General features: G+C 42.5%; 1 protein-coding gene across 1 annotated transcript in view; it reads left to right on the top strand.

Annotated features, from left to right (window-relative positions):
- Window positions 1–25,699, top strand: part of AGMO (alkylglycerol monooxygenase) — a gene marked incomplete at its 5' end in the record, with an annotated part of 205,063 nt that overhangs the window by 178,323 nt on the left and 1,041 nt on the right. The gene's annotated exons all lie outside the window — the stretch shown is intronic.

The raw sequence follows: 25,699 nt of genomic DNA on the forward strand, positions 1-25,699 counted from the left end.
CCCCCTTGCAGGATACTGTGTTTAATGTAAAGGCAGGAATCTTTGATAGAATCTATATAAAATCTTTGATACAAAATCTTCCAAAGTAGTCATGGACTTTAAGATGTATCATCACAATCTAAGAGCTCAAATATACATGTGTATGTTCCTAACAAAAACCTCTTGAAAAAAACTGTAATTGTGATTTTTCAATTAAATTCAAATCTTTAACATTGTAATGTGCATATGCCCTAAAACCATCAAACTAGTAGATTCCATACTATGAAGATAACTTTCATTATGGTGTTCTGTTCTATATTGCTCTTTTTACTGTGCTAATTGTTATAGCATTGAAGGCCTTCCATTTGCACAGTGAGCAACATGATTAACATCTGTCATATGTTTGTTCTTTCATCATCTCCCTAGGGGATGAACTGTATGCAATACAGTGTCTTGAATTTATATATAATGTATATTGTTCTGAATTTATGCTAGAAAAGGCAAGGTCAAAGAAATGTATACTGCATTTGGAGCCAGATGGTGGGGAGGTTTTGATAGTCTTCAGTTCTAAGGAGTCTCAGACTAGTCTTTGGGGAAGACTCCTAACCCTTGCAAAGATGTACTCACCCTGATTGTTGAAATTTCCATTGTCTCAGAGAAACATAGTTGACCTTGGCCTCCATCCCAGAGCTTTAGGTGATCTTTTGATTACCTGGGCTTAGATTATAGAGCACCTTGAAGATAAGGAGCAAGACCTTGAACTTGATTTGAAATTCCATAGGAAGTCATTGCAGAGAGCATAGGATAGTTTTAATGCATTTGCAGCCCATACTGCATAGATGATGTGCTGCAGCATTCTATGTCATTTGAAAATTCTGAAGTCTCATGGACATGTATATCAACATAATTTAGCTAGTGTAGTCCAGTCTAGTCTAGCTAAGGAATGACAGCAGTGTGAGTAACCAAGGCCTTGTCACGATCTAACAAGAAATGACTCTGGGCGCATATACGCATGTACCCAACTATGCAGTTGTTACTTTAACAAGTACTAAATGACTGTACAATAACCCTTGTTACTGCTCAAGTACCAAAGCAAAGTTAAAGCAAGTACTAAATGACCATTGATAAAGCAAGTAATAAATGATTGCACAGTAACTGCCATTACTGCACAGTCCTGGTGGCACATTGGTTGTTTCCGACACTACTGTGCAGTAGCGTCGCCATCACAGTTCATGCCCGCCAATGCTACATTGCCATAGCTCATAGCTATGACGATGTAACATCTTGCGTAGACATGCCCACTGTCTCCTAGTCAACCGCATATCATGGAAAGGGTTAGTTGCAGATATTACCATGTGAGGTTTTAGCATCAGCGAAGATTCAACTGAATACTCCTAAATTGTGAGTTTGTTTCAGCCTCCTTCATCCATGAGCTGATCTTGTTGAAATCTCCTATTTTATTACCTTCATGCTATCAATTACATCATCCATAACCTTTGCAGAACCATCTTTCAGCTATGTATTTGCAAAATTGTTAGCACGATGGCTTGGTCAGTAAGTGTGGTTCCAAGGTCCTATGACAATACAAATAAGTATAACAGGCAGGAAAAAAAGCATTATTGTCATATTTGGCTGCAGCAGCAATACAGCACTTTGTCGTATGGCGGCATGATAATACAGATCTAAAGCTAGGTCCCATGTTTCCAGGTTGAGAAGAGCTGGAAAGAGCCAATAAACCAAGTACAAAAAATACAGTGCTGCCTGTTCTTATCTTTTGTTGGCATGAGATTGAAGGGTTATTTAGGGTTTAATAAGGCGCTCTAAACTCTCTAGTCACCAGGGAATACTGCTGTTCAGAAGCAGAACCATGCTGCTATGTGGGTTATTTTGCTACAAAGAGAATGTAGAGGATGTAGTTAAAAGGCATTCCATACTCTATACAGTTATTAATTATATAGGTACCTAACTTTTTTCAGTTCCATTGTAGGTCTTGTGCCAAGAAAGCAGATGAAGTTAGGATATGTCCCATTTTTTTTGGAAATTATAAAAAGACAATATTGGTTAATACTGTAAGCAAAAATTTACTTGAGTTACCACAGTGGTGATAAACAGTGGTTTTAATGTGCTGCATTATTGTAAAACAATGATATTCAAAACCCAAATGTATTCAAAACTTATATTGCTATTTGTGTTTAGATATTGTTATTCAGGTTTATGTAGAAAATATATTGCTTACCCAATGCTGTACTTTTGTATGGAGATGGGTGACTAACTAAAATACTCATTCAGATTTCCAGATTAATTAACTTTAATTGTATTCAAGTCCCTTTTGTGTGAGCAAGTTTTAATGGTATCAGTGCTTGCAAAAAATGAATTGTAAACTCAGATATTCCCAACAGTAATTTCAGTTACAAAAAGGAACATTGCAGAGGTTATGTATTTTATAATTGAATACACAATTTATAACTATATATAACTGCTATATTGGCTATTGTTAAATACTAGTAATGTTAAAAGAAACATTAATATCTGACTCAAGTATATAAAGAACAGCAAATATGTTGACTTCCATATGTTACACCTGACCCAGTAAAACCCAGTGAATTTATCAACTGGATTCCACTTGAGTCTAACCCATTTGGGTCTCAGTAGCTTCACTTCTAGATCCAGCTTAATAAGGCATGCTCCTGTGCTTTGCTATATTCTCTCATAAACATCCTTGGGATGTTGGCATGCTGCCAACCTACCCCACCCTAAAATCAGTTTCTAATGTCTCTGAGAGCCTTCAGTTGATTACATATAGTTTCATAGTTTCATAGTTGGTAGGGTCGGAAGGGACCTGAGCAGATCATCAAGTCTGACCCCCTGCCATGGCAGGAAAGAGTACTGGGGTCAAACGACCCCAGCAAGGTGTTCATCTAACCTCCTCTTAAAGATCCCCAGGGTAGGAGCCAGCACCGCTTCTCTTGGAAGTTGGTTCCAGATCCTAGCTGCCCTGACAGTGAAGTAGTGCCTCCTGATATCTAGCCTGAATCTACCCTCTGCCAGCTTGTGACCATTATTTCTTGTCACTCCTCGTAGTGCTCGGGGGAACAGGGACTCTCCCAATGCCTGCTGGTCCCCTCTGACTAGTTTGTAACAGGCCACTAGATCCCCCCTCAACCTTCTCTTGTGGAGGCTGAACAGGTTCAGATCCCTTAGCCTCTCCTCGTAGGGCCTGCCCTGCTGTCCCCTGATCATGCAGGTGGCCCTCCTCTGAACCTTCTCAATGCTGTCCACATCTTTCCTGAAGTGCGGCGCCCAGAACTGGATGCAGTACTCCAACTGCGGCCTGACCAGTGTCACACAGAGGGGGAGGATCACCTCTTTGGACCTGCTTAAGATGCATCTGTGGATGCATGACAAGTTACGGTTGGCCTTCCTGACTGCGTCCCCACACTATCGGCCCATGTTCGGCCCATGTCGGCCCATGTTCCTCCAGTGCTTCACTAGGCTAATTCACTGGGCTTCTTGATTAACCTCTTGCAGAAAAGCAAGGAACACGTACTTCACAAAGGAATTTCTTAACCATAGTGACGTTACTCTTAAAAGTGCTCAAAACTTCGAGATATTTGAAAAATAAGGAACCTTGTGATGTATCCCTACATACTCTGATCTGAGCTCTTCCCTGACTTACAGATTTGTTAACATTTCAAGCTGGTAAGAGCCCTTTCTACCCTCTCTTTCTTCTGCCAGTCCTTCTAATGCTTGATGATAGCTGCCCCTGCATAGAGGAGAGCCCTGCTGTTAGTATAGTTTCTGCCCTAGGTCATATGCTTGGCTGAGAACTAGCCTTCATCTATCTTGCTCCCATTTTCCCATGGTTATCAACCAGTAGTTGAGGTCTTATCTCCATTGCGAAGTTGTGCCAGCATAGCTGTTCTGGCTTGGTGTGTGAAAAGATTGCATTCCATAGGTGACATAACTGTGTTAGCCACCTCTCCACCCCCCCCCCCCATGGGAATGCAGCTTTGACAACTGAAGGTTTCTGCTGGCAGAGGTTCTATTTTATGGGGGAGCTGTGTAACTCAGATAAGAGAAAAACTCCTTCCAACAGCAGTCATGTCATCAGGGGGCACTGCTTTCACAGTACTGCTGCTGAAACTATGGGGACAACAGCCCCATAGTCTAGAAACAAATCCTGAAACATAGTCAGCATCAATGGTCATCATGTCATGATGATCTCTTAGTGTCAACCTAGGTAACCAGCTGTCTGGAGTACAATAGGCTCTTGGACAAGTTTAGGTATGTGTTCAACACATAATACAAAATGAAATTAATAATTTGATACAGCCATATCCCTTTCTGTCATATTAGATATTTCAGTGAGGAGTTTGCAACTGATTTGCAGGCCACAAATTATTCCCTAAAGAAATTCACAAGCAACATTGAATAACAACTACAATTTAGAACTCAGTTTGTTCTCAGAAAAATTGTGAACAGAAGATGAGTAAAGTTCATTGAATAAAGTATTCTTTGCAATAGGACACAATCAACTAATCTATGAGGTTATAATTTTTTCAAGAAATTTATTCAGAAAAAGTAGAAAGCAAAATCAAAGCCTACAGGTCTGTTTTCTTTTGTGTTTATAAATCCTTATTACAACCTGTAATTGGCTCCAATCATATCAGTCCCACACAGGAGCCTTGATCATTTTTTGGCAGACTAATGATAGTTGTGCATGCATTTACCTAAATCCCACACTTCCAGGTGTATAATGTGTGTCATAATATGCAATTTATTTTCTTTTTTATCTAACGCTCCCTCTTGCAACTCTTGGGATAAATTTCTAAGCCATCATGATGGAACTTCCACTTGATTTGTTTTGAAAATGTATACAGCTTAGTACAGTTCTTCATAAACAAAAAATTAAGTAGAAAAAATCTTTCATATAATTTCTGTGTTGCTTATCTTTTTTCACGGTATATTTTCATATAGCACCCTCTGCAAGTTCGCTGATGATACCAAGTTATGGGGCAAAGTTAGTACACTGGAGGACAAGGAGCAGATTCAGGCTGACCTGGACAGGTTAGATCAATGGGCAGAGAGAAATAGGATGCAATTTAATAAAGATAAATGTAAGGTACTCCACCTGGAAAGGAGGAACCCCCAGCACACCTATAGGTTAAGGAGTGTCCTTCTCAGCAGCTTGGAGGCAGAGAGGGATCTTGGAGTCATAATTGACTCCAAGATTAACATGAGCCGGCAGTGTAACGAGGCCATCAACAAGGCCAATCGCACCTTGTTGTGCTTTAGCAGGTGCATGACTAATAGATCAAAGGAGGTGATACTCCCCCTCTGTGCAGCACTGATCAGGCTGCAGTTGGAGTACTGTGTCCAGTTTTGGGCACCGCACTTCAAGAGGGATGCGGGGAATCTCGAGAGGGTCCAGAGGAGGGCCACTCACATGATTAGTGGCCTTCGTGATAGACCCTATGGGGGGAGGTTGAGAGAGCTAAATCTCTTCAACCTTCACAAGAGACAGCTGAGGGGAGATCTTGTGGCCGCCTATAAATTTATTAGGGGAGGTCAATGGGGAATAGGGGAAGCACTGTTTACTAAGGCGCCCCAGGGAGCGACTAGGAATAACGGGTGTAAACTAGTTGAGAGTGGATTTAGGTTAGATATTAGGAAGAAATTTTTCACAGTAAGGGTGGCCAGGATCTGAATGGGCTTCCAAGAGAGGTGGTGCTATCACCTAGCTTGGAGGTCTTCAAGAGGAGGCTAGATATTCACATGGCTGGGGTCATCTGACCTCGGTCCTCTTTTCCTGCCAGGGGCAGGGGGTCGGACATGATAATCCATTGTGGTCCCTTCCGACTCTACAATCTATGAATCTATAATCTACATATTTTTTTCAAACTGCTATGACTATCCATATAAACAAATACTACTTATAGTTGAATAATTTCTTTCTCTCTCATATTGATAGTGGCCATTCCTTTACACTGTCAAAGGCAGATACACACAGGGATTTCATGCTCTTTAATCTGAATTTATAAGTTGAATCAGTCATTGTAGTATACCTGATGCTATGTGTGTGACGTAAGGGGTGTGCTGACAAAGGGGGCAAGCTGACCCTAGCACCAGTGTGGGTACAGAGACAGGGCTGTGGAGATCCCAGCACCAATGTGGGTGCAGAGAGCCCAGCGATGACCAGAGGCCTAGCTGGGCTAGGGCCTCAGAGAGACAATGTGTGAACACCATCTGCGAGGCTTGAGGCACGGTAAAGGGGTGGTTTTGCAACCACGCATCTAGCCCATAAGGCTGAGTGTGTCCCATGAGGCAACGATTTTTGAGCAGGACCCAAAAGGGGTCCAAGAACCCACAGGGTTCAGTGGGGTCCATCAGGACCATGACCAAACACAAACTCGAGGGCAGCCTCCCTATTTATTATAATTACCAACAAGACCTGGCAAGTGAGGAAAAGCGTGCCCATTGGGTAAGACTGACATAGTCATGGAGCCCTAGAGGTGTCACAGCCATCCCTGGAGACCCCAGCCCATGACAGGGGATCTTTTCAGGAATTCAGCCCAGGTTCTTACCCTTCACAGGGGCCTTACCTAATCAGCCCATGTTATTAAGAGAGTGCACTTAAGGCACATTACCCCAAAAGAGGTGTGGATGAGGTGTGTCATGGCATTATCACCCTGCATACCAGCCCACTGAGAAGGCCCAGAGCAGTTTAGGATATAGGATCCCTGGATAGAGTGTAGCATTTCTTTGGAAATTCCTTCAAAGAGACTGTAGCTCCCAACTGTCCCAATATAGACTAGTATGTAGAGGACACAATTCCAAGAATTCATTATCCTTCTGATTTCAGTGGAAAGATTTAAATTGATTTTAGTGTGTTCAAGATTAATCCAAGACAGATAACTTTGAATGATTTCCACATTTTAAGAAAATAGGATCAATGTGTTAATATCTTTAATAAGAAAATCATTTTTACTACTAATAACAAATTATTTACAACCATTTTATGCCCAAAATATTGTATGGTGTTTGCTTAGCTTTGTCTTTAGGGTGTAAATAGACATTGCCAAATGAAGTAGAGTGCCTGCACTGGAATATATCCAGGCACAGCTGATCCTCTACTCTGGGCAAAACATGTTGCCTGTTGTCCTCGTTGGTTCTGTTCCCCACTTCCAGATACGTGCCCCTGGGATTCTCTGGGTTTTGTCTCTGTAAGCCGGGTATTTCTGGGGCACTGAGGAACAGGTTCCTAAAGACCTGGGAGTGCCTGTCCAGGGCGGCTAGAGACTGTGGCAGCTCCAGGTTCTCCCTCAATAAAGCTAACAATTTACCACAGTAAAGCAGTAGAAGCTATTACCATCCTTTGTCAGGCAGCAACTTCAGGCATTTGTGGCACAATAAATGGTATAGACACCTGTTTACTTTCCCTTTGTGCCTCCATAAAAAATTGTTATGGTGCACAAAGGCAACAACTATTTATACCCTTCCTTTCCTCTTGGACTTACATATTATGCAGAAGGGTTGTGATGGTCCAGAAAATAAGTGAGAAGCCAGGTTCTTTAAGCAAGATCTTTTATTGAACCAATTGTATAGTTTGGAGAGATGTTAGACAAATTCTCCAGCACAAAGTGCCCTTCTTAATAGTAACCCATGACAACAGACCTTTCTGATAATGTGAGACTAGCTTTTTATATATTTAGTGACATTTAAGAAAGAGGTACATTTTCTTTTTACAATTTTTAAAACCATCTGGCCTCCCCTTCATTAAAAAACATTGAGTTACCTTTCATGCTGTCATTCCAGTATCTGCAAAAAAATCCTTTCAGATCTGAACTATTCTTGTCTTTCAGTATCTGAGAATCATTCCAATAGCAATCAATAGAGAACTCAGATGCTATATTCTGAGTTATCTGTAATAGCCTCCCCAGGCTCTACTACCTGTCGTCACTATGGACATTCCTATAAGTCTTATATAAGATTACCTTGCTGCTAAGCCAGTTTATCCATCTGGACGTCATTTTCTTTACTTGCTCTCCTTTAAATGCTTTTGAGTAGTTGAAAGCAAGAAAAGTTAGATGCACCCTTTTCAGTCTTACTGAGATGAATCCTTTATGTGTATTCCCAGAGATGTAACTATGATCATTTTTGTGTGTAAATACTGCAGGATCAGACCCCATTTTAAAAATAAATAGCACTTGTCATACATACTGTTTGTATGTATTCCTATAGCCACCCACTTCTGTGACTAGTACACATTTTCCAGGTTTTCTTTCTGAATCATGGTTTAGGAATGCAAGCCTTCAGCAAAAAATGTAGTGTAGCATTTTTATAATATTGCTGGAAGCATGCTTTGGACAACATATATGTATAACTTGAGAAGATCTCTTCTGTGACATAGTGAAAAGGGTCTAAAAATAAGTGTTACTTTCAACAAAGTGATTTGGTATGAGTCAGTCAAAAGACAGGTAGGCAATAAAAGGAATTAGTGCAGGAGACTAGTTTTAAGTAACAAAAACTAGAAACAGATGTAATGCTATGCTGGTATTAGATGTCAGTGAAACCATTGAGATATTTAATCAATGGATATTGGTTTATAGATGAGAATAGTGGCAAGCTCATTTAAACTCGCAGAAGAAAGTAAATGGGCCTGGGTCCCATTTACACTAAGGTTGCTTTAGCTCTTTACCCTGCAAAGGTCACTTAGTATGAATAAGACATTGGGCCCCAATTTAAGTACCTAGTACTGTTATAGTTCACAGCAAAGTGCAGTAATATGAAGTTGCAAAAGGACATACGAACATTACTTATGGGTTCCCTGTCATCCCACTAACAGCCACATGATCCAATCATTTACCTCCCCTGGAGATTTCCCTATTACTCTGTGTCTCCTCCCTATGTCCTCTTCTTCCTCCAGAAAAATTCTTACATTGGTTCTTTCCCAATTTACTTACTTTTCTCTAATGTACCTTTCAGCAATACTCTGGAGTACATGCTTCCTAATTAAATCTTTTTCCAAGGATCCTTCTCATCCTTCTAATTTCTATTCTGCCTTTCAAACTGTTCATTTAGGCTAAATACAGATGTTTGAAAAGCCCCTAGCAGAAGCACGCAATGTGTAGACAAAACAAGAAGCGTGTGTGCATGACACTTTAAAGAGGGCTAAATGCTTTTGCACCACTTTGATGGTGTTGGTGTTTGCATGCCTTGGCAGTGTATTGTGCATTAATTCCAGCAGCTGTAGGAAATTCAGCAGCATAATGCACCTTAAATGACTTGGGGCAAACTAAAACTCCTTTTCCCTACAGCCCCCTGGCTGGGGTCAGGGCAGCTGTGGGGAGAGAGACCTCCCCTCCTCCAGCCAGGCTGCAGCTCACAGCTGGTTGGAAGGAGGAGGCAGGGCTGGGATCAGAGACATAGGTCAGTGACAGCTGAGGGAGTGGGGCCAGCCTGATATTCAGGCAGAGCAAATGAGCTAAAATATTCTTCTGCAGGTGGTCAGTAAAATAGCATATCACTTCTGTAAATGAATCTGACTTTCTTACCTTTTCTAGCTCTCAGTGCTACTCTGACTCTGACCATGTAAAGTGCCACTACTACTAGCTAACAGGTGCCTTCACACTGTTGGGAGAGGAAAAGTTTGGGTGAAGTAGTTTCAGCCATTTGCCACCTTAAAAGTGGGCTTTTTCTTCAGCTTGGAGAAAAGAAAATAGACTACTCAGTTGTGTTAGAGATTTACCTGCAAGATCATCAGAAACCATGTCAATGGAGAAATGTGAGAGTACCCATGCAAACAAGGCAGGCAGAGAGAGGGCCACATGCAACCAGGGTGGATCAGGGACCAAGGGGCTGGGTCTTGGAATGCAAGGAACCAGGGGGCCACCTCTCTGGAAGTTATGCCTGGGTTGGGTGCTCCAAGAGACTGTGTAAGGCTGCAGGTCTCAAGCAAGGGTTCCCCCTGGGTACCTGTGATAGGTGCTCACTGACTGGCCGATGGCTGTTTAAATAACATGTGTAGGTTTCCAAGCAGACAGTCATTGGACACCTTAGTTATGGCTCACAGCTAACTCATGCCAGACCTACCTGCACCTCTACCTGAAAGTGTCACAGTAGCAAAATCAAGGAGGAGGAAACACCAAAAGTTTTTGGCTCCAAAGGAGGCAGGAGAATCCCTTCATCTGAAAAACAATCACTTTCTCTTTTCCCCATGGCCTGAGTAAGTGTGCTTCAGTCTCTGGTGTGTGAGAGTCATTATACACATCTTTTATTGACCAGGGTTCTCATCTTCAATTTTCTATTGAAACTTTACTGCAAAAGCCCTTTATCTTGTTTTGCAGAGTGCTAAATAAACTTTCTGAAAGCGGTGCACATGAAACTGTTAGGTCAGTGCATTCTGTCCACGTCTGATTATAATTAGCAATTTCATAGCACTTTTGTTAATCAAAGCACTATGCAAACATGGACTAATCTTCCCAATACTCACATTACTTGTTAGGTAGGCATTTCTCCATATTATGCATGAGGAAAATGAGGTGGAGATGTGTGCTAAGTGAACACTACAGGTGGCAACCAGATGCAGTTGTGAAAATGTTCAGGGTGGATGATAGTGCTCTGCTTTCCTAATACATCTACAATATCCAGCATGGGTATTTTAAACCAGGGCAGTCTTGCTTGGTTAGTGTATTTAGATACAAGCTTGCAATTAAAATGTTTCCATTACTCTGATGTGCATAGTATTCACACACCAGACATAATTAACAGTGTGATCAAATTTTGGCTCATCTTTCATTAGCTTTTGTATTCATTGCCTTAATTTAATTAACTACACCTAACACTGAAAGTACATTAGCTGTCAAATAACACTTTTCTGGGAGAAATTTTAAAAGTGCTGAGAAAATGTAAGCCTGTGGGATAACAAAATACTTAGTCAAGGACAGAAACTGCTGACCCTGATGTCTTGTCCACACACGTATCCAAACAGATTGGCAGCTTTCAAATAACTTAATAGTAGCCAAGTAAGTCCTGGAAAATATGATGATTCAAGTTCATAGCTAGTGCAACCTACAGAAATCAAACATGTTACTGGTGGCTTTAAAAGATTACTCAAATTTATACCTGATAGAACTCAATCTATGTAATTTCATTGATTTCTGTGAATTACACTAGTGAATAATATGGCCCAGTCTATCAAACCTGCATCCACACTTTGATCTTCAACCTACAGCTTAACATGAGGAAAAAATAATTCATTTTAAAATAATGTTACTCTGAGTTAGAGCTTTTCTAGGAACAGTCATTTTTTTTCTCTCTGCTTTCATAATTAAAGGTTTTATCCTGATCATTAAATCTCTGCTCAAGATGGGGAGATGTAGAGTGTTAGTGCACACTCACACCTTTTTAATAGTTTGAAAGACAGAAAAAAATGCTTTTTGAAAGTTTTCAGTGTTTATGTAATCAGTACCAGAGTTGCCAGGGCTTATTTAAAACAGCTGGGTGCCTGCTGCTTCCCCCTCCCCCCTTTTTGTTGGAACTGCTGCCAGAACAGGTAGTCAAAAACGGAAAGTAGGGAAAAAATCAGGCAACTGTGCTCTCTCTCCGGAAAACAGCTGTGGCGTCCATAGGAAGCACTCATTTTTTTCCCATCAGTCAAGACTCTGGATACCCTTGGGTCCAGTTTTGGCAGCACTAGCCAAGAAGGATGCAGTTTATGGCTTAGAACTTATGAGAGAAACCATTCAGGCGGTCCCATCCCTGGCAGAACATTGAGAGAAATTCCCCAAGCTGCAAGCCACATGTGTGTATCTGACCTCTTATTAGCACACCATGGGAGAGGTTAACTATTGTTGAGACTCAAGGCATGTCTTTAACACACAAATAAAACAATACCAAGTAGCCTCTCCAAGGCACAAGTATACTTAGGATTTGGTGTCCTTTAAAATCCAGGAATCAAGGTAGAAAAGAATCTTTCAATGGGAGACATGATCTGTTCAGTAAAAATAGAATCTAGGGTGATTCTTTTAAAGTTTTCAGATTACCAGTATTATTGACTCTGTAGCTTGTAACTTTATTTTAGCACAAACATAGCCATGAGAGAGACTATGAGATAGATAGATCTGTAATCCACAGATTTTATAAATAGACTCCGTATTCCTGGGATGGAATTAGGACCAGGACAGATCCTGCGGGTCCTACATGACATACCCTCTCACTTTGACAGCAAGCCATTAATAACAGCTTTTCAGTGTGGGTTTTTAACCATGTGAGCATCTAGCTTGTGGTGTTTTTGTTCAGACTATATTGTCCTCGTTTTCTTTTGAGAATGCCCTGTGGGACAATGTCTAAAGCCATACTGAAGACAGGGTAGATATGCACCTATATAGACTAACTACATAAGATGTAGAAAGAGCTGAAGCTCACTTCATGGGCTGAAGCTCACTCCAGTAGATGCTGTGAATGGATATGCAGCAAGCAGAGTATAAGAGAAGAAGAGAGAAATTAGGATACAAACACAAGTGTGGGGGAGAGAGAGAGAGATTGAGTGAGAGAGAAAAAGACATAGGGGAGGCAGTGCTAGGAGGAGCAAGAAAGCAAACACTGCACCTATTGGAACAAAGGGGTCACAAAAGCTAATCCAGGCAATAAGATAAGAATCCAAAGTCTCTGTTTAAGCCATACTTAACATAACAATCATCCAGTTTGTGGATGATTTCTTGTTCTGCAGTTTCCCATTCAGACTGTTTAATTTTTTTTTTTTTTTTTTTGCCTGAGAACAGCAATCCTGAGGTCAGCAATGGTGTGTCCAAGGAGGCTGAAGTGTTCTGCCACAGGCTTTTGTGTCTTTGCATCTGATTTCAGATTGGTGTTCATTCATTCTTATACATAAAGATTGTCCTGTCTGTCTAGTGTAGACAGCAGATGGGCATTGTAAATCAGTGATGGTGCAGGTGCATATAATGTTGGTAGAATTATAGGTGAAAGAACTTTGGCTGTTGTTCTTCTCATAAAGTCCAGTGATGGACCTCATATGGTTGGTGTTGATGTGGGGACACAGCAGGCATTTGGGTCCATTTCAATGCCTGGCTCCTCAGTGAGGATGGAAGTTTGTTAGTCTGTTGTTTGAGAGACAGACACCATTTGAGGTTGTGGGGGCTGTCCATAAGTCAGGACAGGTTTGTCCCAAAAAGCTACCTAGAGACTGTCATCCTTTTCCAGGAAGGGCTCATCATTAATGATGTGTCTTAGGCATAGGCAGCAGAAGCCCGGAGCTACCAGGGCTTAGCTCCCCAGAAACACGGAACAGTGGTAGCAGCGCAGAGCACTGCAGGGCAACCTAGGCGCAGGCTCTAGGTGGCTGTAGCAGGGGGAGAGAGGTACACACAGACACACGAGGAGCTAGAGATTGCAGGTGGCTGGGAACTCAGCCTGGCTCAGCCGTGTGTGAAGCAGCACCCAGCAGGTAAATGTGTGGATGGGAAGGGGCGTGGGAGGGAAGGGGCATTGAGGGGGCAGGTTGAGGCCCCCACAGTGAGGGAAGGAGTGGGGCAGAGGCAGGGGCTGGGGTGAATGGGGTCCTGAGGTGAGCCTAGGCGGGTCCTCCATGGGTGTGGGGGCTCCCGCTGCTGCATGCACCCCCAGGGCAGGCATGGGGGACATGTGCCCCTAGGATCTGTGCCAGGGTGGAGGCAAGCTGCTGCTGTGGGCTGGGCTCTGCACCCTGCTGCCAGTGCCCTGGCAGCCATGCAATGCCACATGCCTCCTGTTGTGGGGCTAGCAAGGGACTTGGCGCAACCAGTGGATAGGAGGCACATGGTGTTGTGTGGCTGCCAGAGCACTGGCAGCAAGGTGCAGACCCCAGCCCGCAGCATCAACCTGCCTCCACCCTGTGCACAGATCCAGGAGACATGTGCCTCTCCCGGGGTGTCCACAGTGGCAGGAGCCCCCCTCACGCCTCTGGATGACCTGCCCTGGGCCCTTGCCCCTGCCTTTGCCCTACCCCCTCCCTCACCAGGAGAGCCTCAATCTGCCCCTTCCCCACCTCTGCGCACCTTCTCATCCACACATTTACCTGTTGGACTGTATGTATGTGTGTGTGTGTGTGTGTGTCTGTCTGTCTGCATGTGCCTGTGTGTGTGTGTGTGTGTGTGTGTGTGTGTGTGTGTGTGTGTGTGTAGAAGTATCTTTTAAGTTTTACTCAGCCCACCCAAATAATATTTTCTCCCTCCACCTATGGTCTTAGGTGTTCAAGCCAAGGGCTGTAGCTGATAACCAGAGGGATTCTGTTTTTCCTGTCCCAGGGTTGGTATTGTAGCAGGTTGGAGTGAGGTGTGAGCCTGTCTTTGTTGATTTGAGTGGCTACAGTTCTGGGGTTGTATTGTAATTGTAGGCATCCCTGCTCCAGATCATTGAGGTGTTCATACTGGCATCAAGATATATTGCAGCTTCCCCTTTTCCATTACTTTTCCATTAAGCCAGTAATACTGCAGTAGAAGGAAATCAGATTGATTTAATGTGATGAAAAAGTTAATAGCTTAATCCATCTGAATTTGGCTATGCTCAGTGCTGAGAAAAATGAGAATATATGCTCAGTAGGCTATTGACATTTTTGATTTGGGGAGCTTCCCAAATGAGAATCCAAGAGACAAGACAGGGAACAGACAATTTTATAAGAGCAAAAGTGGGGAAAGGGAGAGAGACTAAAAGCCAAAAAGAGAGCGGCTTTTCCAAGTATAGGGCTAGACACAGAACTGGACTGACTTCAGCACATTTTTCTCTGCCTTGGAACTTAAAAATAGTCACAATTTACTGCTCTTGGCTTCAAAAGGAGGTTGGCCAGCAGGCTGGGGTGTGTCCTGTCTATCTAAAATTTGGATATGTATCTTTTATGGCAAAAATTTCTCTAGAGAGTATCAATGAAATATATATTTCCCTTTTATTTCTTTCTTCCAAAAGTTTTTTTATGCAAAGCAGACTGCTGGAAGCTCTTATGTTCTCTGTTTTTTAGTGAAATGCTTATCTTCTCCTAATAGCATTGGTTTGATGAGTAAACACAGTCTCAGTTGACCTTTTGCTCCTAACAATGTTCTCTCATGGTTTTCTTTGTAAGTTTTTTTTTTCTGGTGTTCATTCTCAGAAACTCCTTTCAGCTTTTCACTGCTTTATTCCTATCCGCACATTCTATTCCACCCTGCCATATTTAGTCACAGTAGCCAGCCTCTCCCCATTGCTTCTTTTTGACCTTTGCAACAAAGTTTTCCTGTTAGTGATCTAATGTCTCAGGCTGATAGTCTCTAGCTGGGAACTTTTTTCTGTCCAACAGGAATAGTCTTATTTTGGGGTTTGCAGCTTGTCAACTTTTTCTCAGCAAGGTAGATAAGATCCCAATGAACATTTTGTAAGCAAGCTGGATCAAGCCTCTCCCCAAGTCTGTCCCATTTCCTGCTTTACCAGGTGTATAGTCACAATAACACCACTCTAAAATGAAAATATATTCACAAAATATGTTACGGTTGCTGACACTATAGATTTTTTTTTTAAGGTTGGACACTGAGTTACATCATCCACTTGTATAGTGATCCCACTTGTTCACACACTAGGGTAATACTAGGTGGACATATAAATAAAGGGATTTGTTTATATCCAGGTCTTTGGGGTTGCTAAGTAAATATTAGGTGTTAGATGATTCACTCCCATGGGAAAAAAAAGGAACTGAATACTACAGCCCTAAAAAACTAAGATCATAATTAGCCAATACTTCTAACTCAAGGTCCAGCAATATACTTGCTTAGCCGTCTGCTGTATAGTGTTGCTTTTAAAAGTGTTCATTTCTTTCAAACTGAGAAAGGAATTTTGAATTTGACCAACTACCAAATCTTTGCACTGATTAAACTAAAATAAACTTCATATTTCTTCAATAAAGAAGGACAAACTGCTCCTTACACATAAATTACTTCATATAGTTATGAAATGGCATAGTTCTCTGCAGATGTCTGTTTTACCCTGTAAGTTGCGTTTGAGTTGTAAGTGCCACAGTGGTGTGTATATAATTACACTACAGCTGCTGACAGGCATAAAAGTGAATGAGATGTTGCATTTAAATGGGTACATTTCCTGTATAATATTTAAGAAAATAAACTCCGCAGTTGAAATGGGCCTATTTCAAGTATTTGATTTCTGCCACAAACAGCTACTAATAATGCTTCTAGTCTCACTTGGCCTGTTAACGCACAGCAGATTAAACCAGTGTGTTTGCTGCCTGAGACAGTAAACTTTTGCCTGGTTAATTCCTAGAAAAGCTGTATATTTGAATGCTTTGTTTTTTAAATCAACTCAGATTTCTGATTCTGTCAATTCTTCATCACTTTATAATCTTAGAATTTTAAGTGAAACCAAAACCTGAAAAATAAATTTTTCAAAATAAACATGAGATATTAAATTAAGAAAACCTTGGTGAATTGTTGAACCATGATCCTAGAAAGAACCCTCTTGAGGTTTTCAAATTTGCTTACCAATACAGTAGATGTCTGTTAGTAACCATATGTTGGTGCTCTCTTATTCTTGTCCATTCCTGTTGTAGAAAATGTTGTGTGAATACATCCTAAGAAAAATGGTTCCATAGGAAATACTGCTGTGTGAACAGCTGTTGCTCTTACGAAGTGTCACTACAATGGACATTTGATTATGTTTGCTGGTTATCCTAGTAAAAATTTTAAAACATGCTTTTTATCTTCAGTGAACATGAACTGGTTCAATGCTCGTTTCTTCTCATTAGAGTTATATTATAAGTGCCCCCAGGAAAAGATTTCATGGTAGCTGGAAAAACAGGAGGTAAAGTGTGAGTTGTTAAGAGCATGGTTGTTGGAGTGAATAGCCAGTTTTTATTATTTCATTGTGTATCTCGTGGTATTTAGTACTTTTCTTAAAGAGCCAGCTCTCGGAGCCATGTGATTAAGTTAGAAGCTCAGACTTAATTTGATACCAGTAGATTTCTATGCCTTGTATGATCTAGAGATGGAGAGAATCTTTCAGGGAGCAGAGCTGGATGGGGCTTCAAGAGGTCATAGAAAAAAAGAAACTTGAAAATATAAACAGTAATAACTCAAAAAACAGAATTCAAATACCCCCCTCCAAATTCATATTTTAAAAAACAAATCTTTTGATTTGGAACAATTTCTTGAAAATTTTAAAATTAGGCATTGGCAATACTATGAAACTTGCCACTTATTCTGATACTATCCTAAGCCATGGTACACAGAGTGAGCAACAAATTGTTTCAGAATTAAGTCTAGTGGAGCTGAAGACTACGTCACCTTCCTTGTTGAGATGGAGAATTGTCAGCATAGATTTTCAAGTGAGTTGAGCAAGGTCGCAGAGTATGAGGATGAGCTAAATCCCCACATGTCTAAATGGTACATACACAGCTGTATAACTGCTATTTTTGGCACTTATATACTGAGTGGGATTTTATTTCACCCTGCATGCATACCTGCTAGAAGTAAACTAGAGGTAATGGTGGTGGTGGACGGCAGCTCTCTCATCTTTCATCCCAGTTGTGTAGTTGTTAAGGCACTTGGCCAGGGAAGCAGGAAACTTCAGGTCTAGGGGGTTTGAACCTGTAGAATTCCAGCAAAATTCTCTAACCACCAGGCCATGAGCTAAGCCTTGCCCAGACCCCTCTCTAGCCTTCCTCTTGATGGTGGCCCATTTCATCTTCAATTTAAAACTCATTGAATTAACAAAGGGGCAAGCAATTATTTGGGCCCATGGGCCACATTGGCAGTTCTGGGCAGCTGCCGCAAGCCAATAAGCACCCTCACTGCTCCACAACAGCCCAGAACCTGTGTGCCATGACGCTTCTCCCTCCCAACAGTGCAAGCCCTAGCCCTGACCCCAGCCTGCCCCACACCCACTCCAGACCAGCTGGAACCTGTGTGCACAGCCCTGACTCCAACCTGCTCTATGCCCACTCTGGACAGCCTGCCCACACTGAGCAGTGGCAGGACAGAAGCTACATCTCGGCTTGGGGAAAAAGTGGCCATCTCCCCTCACCGCTACCAGGCCCTTCTTCTTGCAGCCACCTGGAGCTCATGCCCGGGCTGTCCTGTGGCTTCTCTCTGCCACCATCACCGCTGCTTCCAGGCCAACCAGCAAGACAGTGGTGGTAGTGCAGAGGAGCTGCAGGGCAGTCCAGGTGCCTGCAACAAGAAGGGCCCAGCAACAACGAAGGGAAGGGACTGCTTTTCCCATGTGCCAAGCAACAGCTTCTGTCCAGCCACTGCTGCTTGTTAGCGTGTCTCAGCATGGGTGGGTGAGTCCAGAGCAGGCATAGAGCTGGCCGGGGTCAGGTCTGTGAGTGCAGGTTCCAGACAGTTTGGAGCTGGTCAGTTCCACTGGGCCAAGTCTGAAGCAGGCCAGGGCCAGGGCTCTGAGCACGGGTCCCCACCAGTACCATGGGGCTCGGGCCAGCAGTTGCAGCAGCCAGAAGGAGCCGCTGCTGCCTAGAAAGGCAGTTCATCTATGGAGCCAACCCAGCTCTGCTGCATGCCCAGGGAGTGGTCGGATGTGCCATGGGCTAGACAGGACCTGGGCTAGGCAAGGTGAAAAGACCCACCACAGGTCAGACAAAGTCCCTCCATAGTCCCTATTTTGCCCACCCTTGGATTAACAGAACTGGGAAGGTTTCTGTCCTGCTGGAATCAAGGACCCAGACTAGAACCCAGGGCATGCATCCCTTCCAGGGGACTGGCTATCCCACTGAGCCACACACTCTCTGGCTTGTGTGCTTCCTTCTGGCTGCACATCTCTCTCTCTCTTGTCTGCCCACTGGACCAGCTTGGAGATGACTTGGCCTGTTTTACAAACATATTTGATCTATCCTATTTTACTATGTAACAGCCCGCTGAAGCATAGCCATACTGAGCATGCTCACTTGGCACATAAATACATGCGTGCACAGGGCTGAACCACAAACTGCGTATATATGCCCAAAACTGCAGCTTTATGGGTGAAGAATGCTATTAAGACGCATATGGGGAAATGGGAATTAGCCTTATATTTCTGCAGTATACTATTTACTGTTATTGTGTTAATGTAAGGGCTTACGCAGGCTCCCACTGAAGTCAATGGGAGTTTTGCCAGTGATTTTAATCAGAGCAGGAACTGGGCCCCCATTTGTTTGCCAGAATTAAGATGGACAATTTTGTGTGTCATTGTCCATTGGTAGGATTGCAGACCTGAGAGCACGATGAAAGGCCCTACCCCTTTTTTCTAGAAAAAAGTGGTAGCAAAGAATGATATTGCACAATAATCAAGTGATCCGAAGTGAATGCATATCAAGAAAAACATTATGTATGAGTGTATGTGCATATGTGTTTGTAAATGAATGGATGTATAGGTTTATCCATTGCTGATTTTTAAGATACGATCAAAACTGAATTTGGATCATAGTGCACAAGGTTTTGGTTCTTATAATGTGTTTACAATCTATAACTCATATATTTGGACCATGTGCAGAAGTTATTTTTAATAGCTTTTATAAATGTATAAGCAATTTTTTTACAGGATGGAGCCTCAGAGACAAATTTTATTACAGCTCAGAAAAGACAAGTTAATCTCCTGAAATCAAATTAATTATTTATTACATTACAAACTCCAGTTATTTTAAGATGAGTTAGGCAGGTTCTTTGAGTAGATGTGATATCTTTTTTTTAGACCAACTGAGTAGTTGAAAAAAAGTTCTTAGCAACTTTGGGAAACAATCGCCCTTCTTCAGGCCATGGAATGAGGGATGCTAAAAGTGTGTCAGGTAAATAGGTAGAAATTAGAAAAACAAAAGGTGAAGCAGGGAAGGGACACGGGGGGGGGGGGGGGAGGACAAAGGTGAGTAAGGGAGACACTATAGTGGTAGTGATTCAAGGTAACAAAGAGATCTGTCTGAAAAAAGAAATAGCTGGAAATTAGGAAGACAAAAGGCAGAAAAGTAGGAAATGGGAGGGGAGAAAAGTTGGGGGAAAAGAAAAATGTAAGAGGTCAGTTCTGGGAGGTACCTGGTGAATCAGGTGTCAGGCAGGTTGTAAGTGTCATGAATCTAATGTCTATATTGAGTCCATGATTTAAGATAAGTTATGAATTTCTGGAGTGGCGTTAGGTGATTTGTACAGTACAGTACAGTATTCTGAAAATATATGTATTTTTTAAGAACAATTTTTATACTGAAGAAAATATTAAGATGTGAATTTTTTTTTTCTTTGCTAGCAGACTGATGCAATTTCTAGTTTGTATGAAGTGCTGGCTAAATTTAATTATTGCTTTAATACAAGGTCATGGCATGAGTCTTAACAGAGTGTTTTGGTGTATATGTTTGCAGCAAAACAGTGGTGGTGTAACTTCCTTTTTAATTTTTTTCCTTAATGGTATGATTCAAAATTGTACTAATGCAGATCCCTCATGAAGAGCTACTGGACTAATTTTTAAATCATTGGCCTAAAATGGAGGGAGATAGGTATAAAAACTCTTCTCGGATTTCTAGCTAAATTTGGAATAGTTTCAGTGACTTCATGTTCCTTAGATATAAAAATAGTACTTAAATGGAAGTTAAGTGCCTAACTTCTAAAAAAAGAATTTAAATTGGCCCTGCTTCAGCAGCCTCAAAATTTGTTGGGTACCTGAACTCATTTATTGAGGACAGGGGGTGCTGAATCCCCAGCCCCTAGGCCAAATCCAGTTGATGGAGCCATGGCATCCAGTCCACGAGTCTGCCCGCGGATTGAAAAAATAGGCAGCAGGAAAGCAGTGGCAATTGATATTGCCACCCCTCCCTTGCTGCCATATTCCCAAGCCCCACACAGCTGAGTTGGAGCTGGAAGATGCCTCTGCCACCTTGTGGCCAGACCAGAGCTGGGCCATACTCTCTGGGTGGCTAGGTTATGGCCAAGCAACACCCTCTCTTCCCACATGGCCAGATCAAGGTTGGGCTGTCTCCACTTCCCCCCATGGGCTGGGTTGGTGCTGGGCCAACTCATCTTCTCCCACACAGCTAGACTGGGGCCAGGCTGTACCCTGCCCCCTCTGTGCATCATCAGGCCCCACTGTGCCTGCCCCAAGCACCAGATCAGGCCCACCAGCAGAATCTGGCCTGTGGACAGACTGGGCATCACCCATCCAGCCTCTAGGGCAAAAAGGTTGAGACACTCAGCACCGTGCAGGAATTTGAGGATGCAGCCCTGATTCTCCAGAAATGTCCAGTATATGACAATCACAATTGTATTGCATCTTTCTAAGATTGACAAGTAAAATACAGCTTGAACTAACAATGGCATTGAGCTGCATTAATCTTGAATAAAAACCCTTGAAAAAGGTGCTTCTCCTCCCTTTTCCATCCTGCATGCTTCCATTTTTTGAGAAATGAACTGCATACTGGAAAATATAAAGAGAAAAGGCTGCAGATGGAAGAAATAACCTCATCACACATACCCCCAAACTGATCTTCAGGTATTCTTCCAGCTTTCTGGTCACTGCAGTGCCAGCTTCTGAGGCCTTCATGCTTTCTATTCAAAGTGAATGACTACTTAGTTGCTGCTTGCTACTGCTGAGCCCCAAAACAGCACACCTGGAGGTGAAGGCACTTACTCTCCAAACCCTGCCTCCCAGCAGAGCTGCATCAGTTCTCTTGCTCCTGTATTGTATTTCTTTCCTTTCTTCTAGTTAATATGCCCCCCCCAAAATACTGTAGTATGTACAAGCAAGAAAATATAATGTCAATGATCCATGTAACTATCTCAACTAATAAACTCAGTTTTTAGGGAATACCAGTCTATTGTCAGTAGCAATTGCTAAAATTAAAGGTACAAAACAGTTTCTGTTGTAAATGTATTTTCACTGACTACAGCATTCTGACAGCTCATCTTGTGGGCTAAAATATTCTGTTTATGAGCACTACCCAGAGTTCATTTTTTAATATACTTTGGGGCAGTGAAAAAGTACTTTTCTCAAAAGAAACAAGAAGCGGGGAGGAAAAGGAATGCAATCAGAGCTATTTTTTTTAACAGACAATGTAAAATTTGGCTGAACTTTGAAAACAGACATGCAAATAATCAGGGCAAGGAGTAATGGACAGCTGGATAGGGATTGGGAGTTTCCAAGGGAATCGCTTGAAAAATGTGCAGTAGAAAATGTTACTTTGTAGCTTGGGTACTACACATGTGTATTTGCACAACTTAGGAAGTGCCCATTTCTAAGACACAGTTCAGCTCTTCAGTAGGGATGACTGCCCTGTCATACCCTTTATTCTCCCCAAAGTGCTAGTGTGTGTGTGTGTGTGTGTGTAAATATGATCATATGATCTCATAATTGGTTTACATGTCTTAGGCTTTGTAATCCTAAAATGGGCTGCTGTACCTAGAAAAAAAATTAAACCTCTAACCAGACACATCAAATTTCAGCTCACTTTCTCCAGTGTAGTTGTTTATACATCAACTTTTCAACAGCCAAGTAACCCAAAATTGCCACAATTCTGGAGAGGATAAGACACCTCAATTTTTGTATTCCCCAATGTTTTTTCAGCTGTGCAGGCTTATTGTTTCATGAATGTTTTACCTTGTGGTTAATACTGGTAAATCCTGACCTTGATAGGCATTGAATCAACATTTTTTTTTTTTTGTAGAATTGGGAAACGAAACAAGTTATGAAGAAACTCAGTGTGCAGTGTGTGGTTTTTCATTCTGACTATAATAACCATAATTTGAAAGACTTCCCCACAAGCACTAACTGCAAGCTTTAACAAGCTCCTAATAAAGTGTTTAATTAAAAAAGAAGAAATTGCATCACCTCATTTAAAAAAAATATACCCAAGATGTCTTTTTCAGTTTCAGCTTATAATAGCAATAACTATCTGAGCTGAGGACATTTCCTGAGGCTTAATGGCCTGTGGCTCTGCTTCAGGTGATCATCATCTCCCAGCAGTCATTAATCCCCTAGATATGCCCTACACCTCAGTCGTTATTATTTAAATGCATTTCTTCTGAAAATACAGTATTTCTGTATTTAATGGATCTTCCAGGAATAGGGATGATCTTATTAAAACTGGGGGTTTTAGTCAAAGAAACATTAACTATGACAAGGAGAAAAAACAGTTTCTGTGATAAATCTTTCCATGACTGCACCATGTCAATCACCAAGATATATTTGTCACAAATTCTCCCACCTGCTATGAATACAAGAAAACAGGAGTTTCAGCTAATTATTTGTAGATCTCCACCTACCCCCACCATGGGGATTTATAGGCTTTGTGTCTGAGTACCTCACAAACAATGCCAAGTTTATTGTTGAAACACCATATAAGAAAAATAAATTTATTGCCATTTCCCAGCTGAGGTACTGAGCAATTTAGTGACTTGCTCTGAGTTTTACAAGAAGCCTCTAACAAGGTGAAGAATACAACCCAAATTTCATGAATTCTTCATACTCCAAGGTCTCAAACACCATCTTGTAGCTAAGGGATCCACTGGAAAAATCCCCTCCAGTTGCTCTAGCTTCAGTGCATTGCCAGTATTATGAGCAATAAGACCAACATTTTAGCCATTTTAATAACATTTAAGCTACTCAGCAGTCTTTAGGTCCTCCTTCATTGTAAAGAGAGTCTGCATAATTACTGAATAGAAATCTTGAGATATTACCTAGTGATGATTATAGTACTTAATGGCTGGAGAATGTTCTATATTGCAGCAGTACCCGGGACCTAAACACTTGTATGCCAAGCACTGAAGATAAAGCTTATGCTTGTCCCAGAGTGCAATCAGATTTAAGGCACTAAGGACCTGAACCTATTCCCACTGATATCAGTAAGATATTACCAGTTCCAAAAAAGAGGACACCTGTTGGGGGGACATCCCACTCCCAACCCACAGCCCCTGGCCCCTCAGTCCCTGCCTACAGCCCCCCCCTATCCCTGCTGCTGCCCCTCACTCCTGACCCACAGACCCCTGACCCTGCCAGTGACCCTCACTCCCAAACTGCAGTTCCCTGCCCCACCAGGCCATGCTGCTGCCCCTAACTCCTGACCTGCACCCCTCCATCCCTGCTGGTGCCTCTCACTCCCACCCCACAGCTCTTTGGCGCTGCCAGTGCCCCACACTCACAACCCACAAGCTCCCCCTGCGCCTCCTGTGCCCTCACTCCCAAGCCACAGCCCCCACAGTCCCACTGGTGCCCCTCACTCCCAACCAACAGCCCACTGCTCCCCATCAGCCCTGTTGGAGAGAACCCCAACTGTCCCTCTCCCTAGCAGGCTGGAGTGTGCTGGCTCTGATTTACGTGGGCAGCGGTGAAGCAATTCCAGCCCTAGCGTAGGTGGAAAGGAAGAGGTGGGGAGGTCTGTGGCACCCCCTGGCCTGGGCTGGGGCTCCTGCACCGCACCAGGCAGCCTGGCCACATACCCCCGCTTCCCCTGGACAGCATCTCCTGGCTGCTTTGCCCCGTGTGAGCATGGGCACCAGCCCCTGTGCTGCTGCCTGTTCCCCGTTGCCATCAAAGGGCCCCCTGCCCCTTCCCCTGTTGGAAGGGCAGGCAGTTTCCCTCCTGTTCCCCCTGCACTGCCACAGTCCCAGACCCAACAGCCATTACCCCCCAGTGCCACCAGGCACCCACCCAGCCTCTCACACCCTTGCCCCAGACACACATATACCCCCACAACCCATACACTTACCTGCATCCAGCTGCCAAGGCTGGCCCCACCCCCCTGCCTGGCTGCATACCAGCCATGTGTGTGCACGTGCAGATGCACATGATGCCCCTGCTTCCAATCTCCCTCCCCCTGCTCCCACCAGTGGAGCAGAGGAAAATCCAAGACATTTGTTCAGATTTCAAAAAACCAACCGGACAGAGATTGGAGGACCCAAAAAAAGGATATATGTCCAGAAAAACCCAGATGTATAGTAACCCTAAATAAGAGCTTTGCCTTTGTCTTGAGTGAATACAGAATCCGCTTCTTATTATTCTGTAAACATTATTTGTATTTATTACAAATGTGATGCAATTTTGTGTGGGGGTAAAAGGAAAAGAGTGAAGGAGGGAGAGCGCTTGGTTTATAGATGTCATCAACGATACTGTTAGAACTGTGTGAATAACTGATATTTTTGTTTGCTGTTGAGCTGAGAAATTTTTTTTAAAAGTCTTGGGTTGATGGGAAATTATTCTTTGTTTGCTTTCTAAATTCATTTTAGTTAAAACAAAACATCCACTTTTCATTTAATTTTGGGGTGTTTAACCATTAATTATTATTAAATGCTGTTATTAAAAGTTGGCAATTTTCTAAATAAAAATATTGTTCCAAAATTAAAAATTTAAATATTGTATTTAGAAAATAGAGAAACATTTTGAACTTTCCTGTATTTGTTTTTTCTCCCTTTGGTTTGTTTTGGCCAAACAATTGGCTGAATTCAACCTGAATTCAAAAAGAGTTTTGGTTTCCCCTTCCAAGATGGAGGTAAATCCGCCATACTGAACCACATGAGCCTCAGCAAACGGCTTCTGGTGCCTGTAGCTCACTTGCAGCTACCTTGAGGATTTCTATAACACACTTCTGTTTGCAATACCCGGAGACCATTTACCAGTGCCACACATCCATTTTGTGCCCAGTCTGCAGTACAACTGGTACTGTTATTGACGTATTCTCTTATTCCTAGAAACTGAATCCTCTGAATCTGCATTGAGCAGGAAT

The sequence above is a fragment of the Alligator sinensis genome, unplaced genomic scaffold (assembly GCF_000455745.1).
Source record: "Alligator sinensis unplaced genomic scaffold, ASM45574v1 scaffold435_1, whole genome shotgun sequence".
In the NCBI taxonomy this organism is placed as follows: domain Eukaryota; kingdom Metazoa; phylum Chordata; order Crocodylia; family Alligatoridae; genus Alligator; species Alligator sinensis.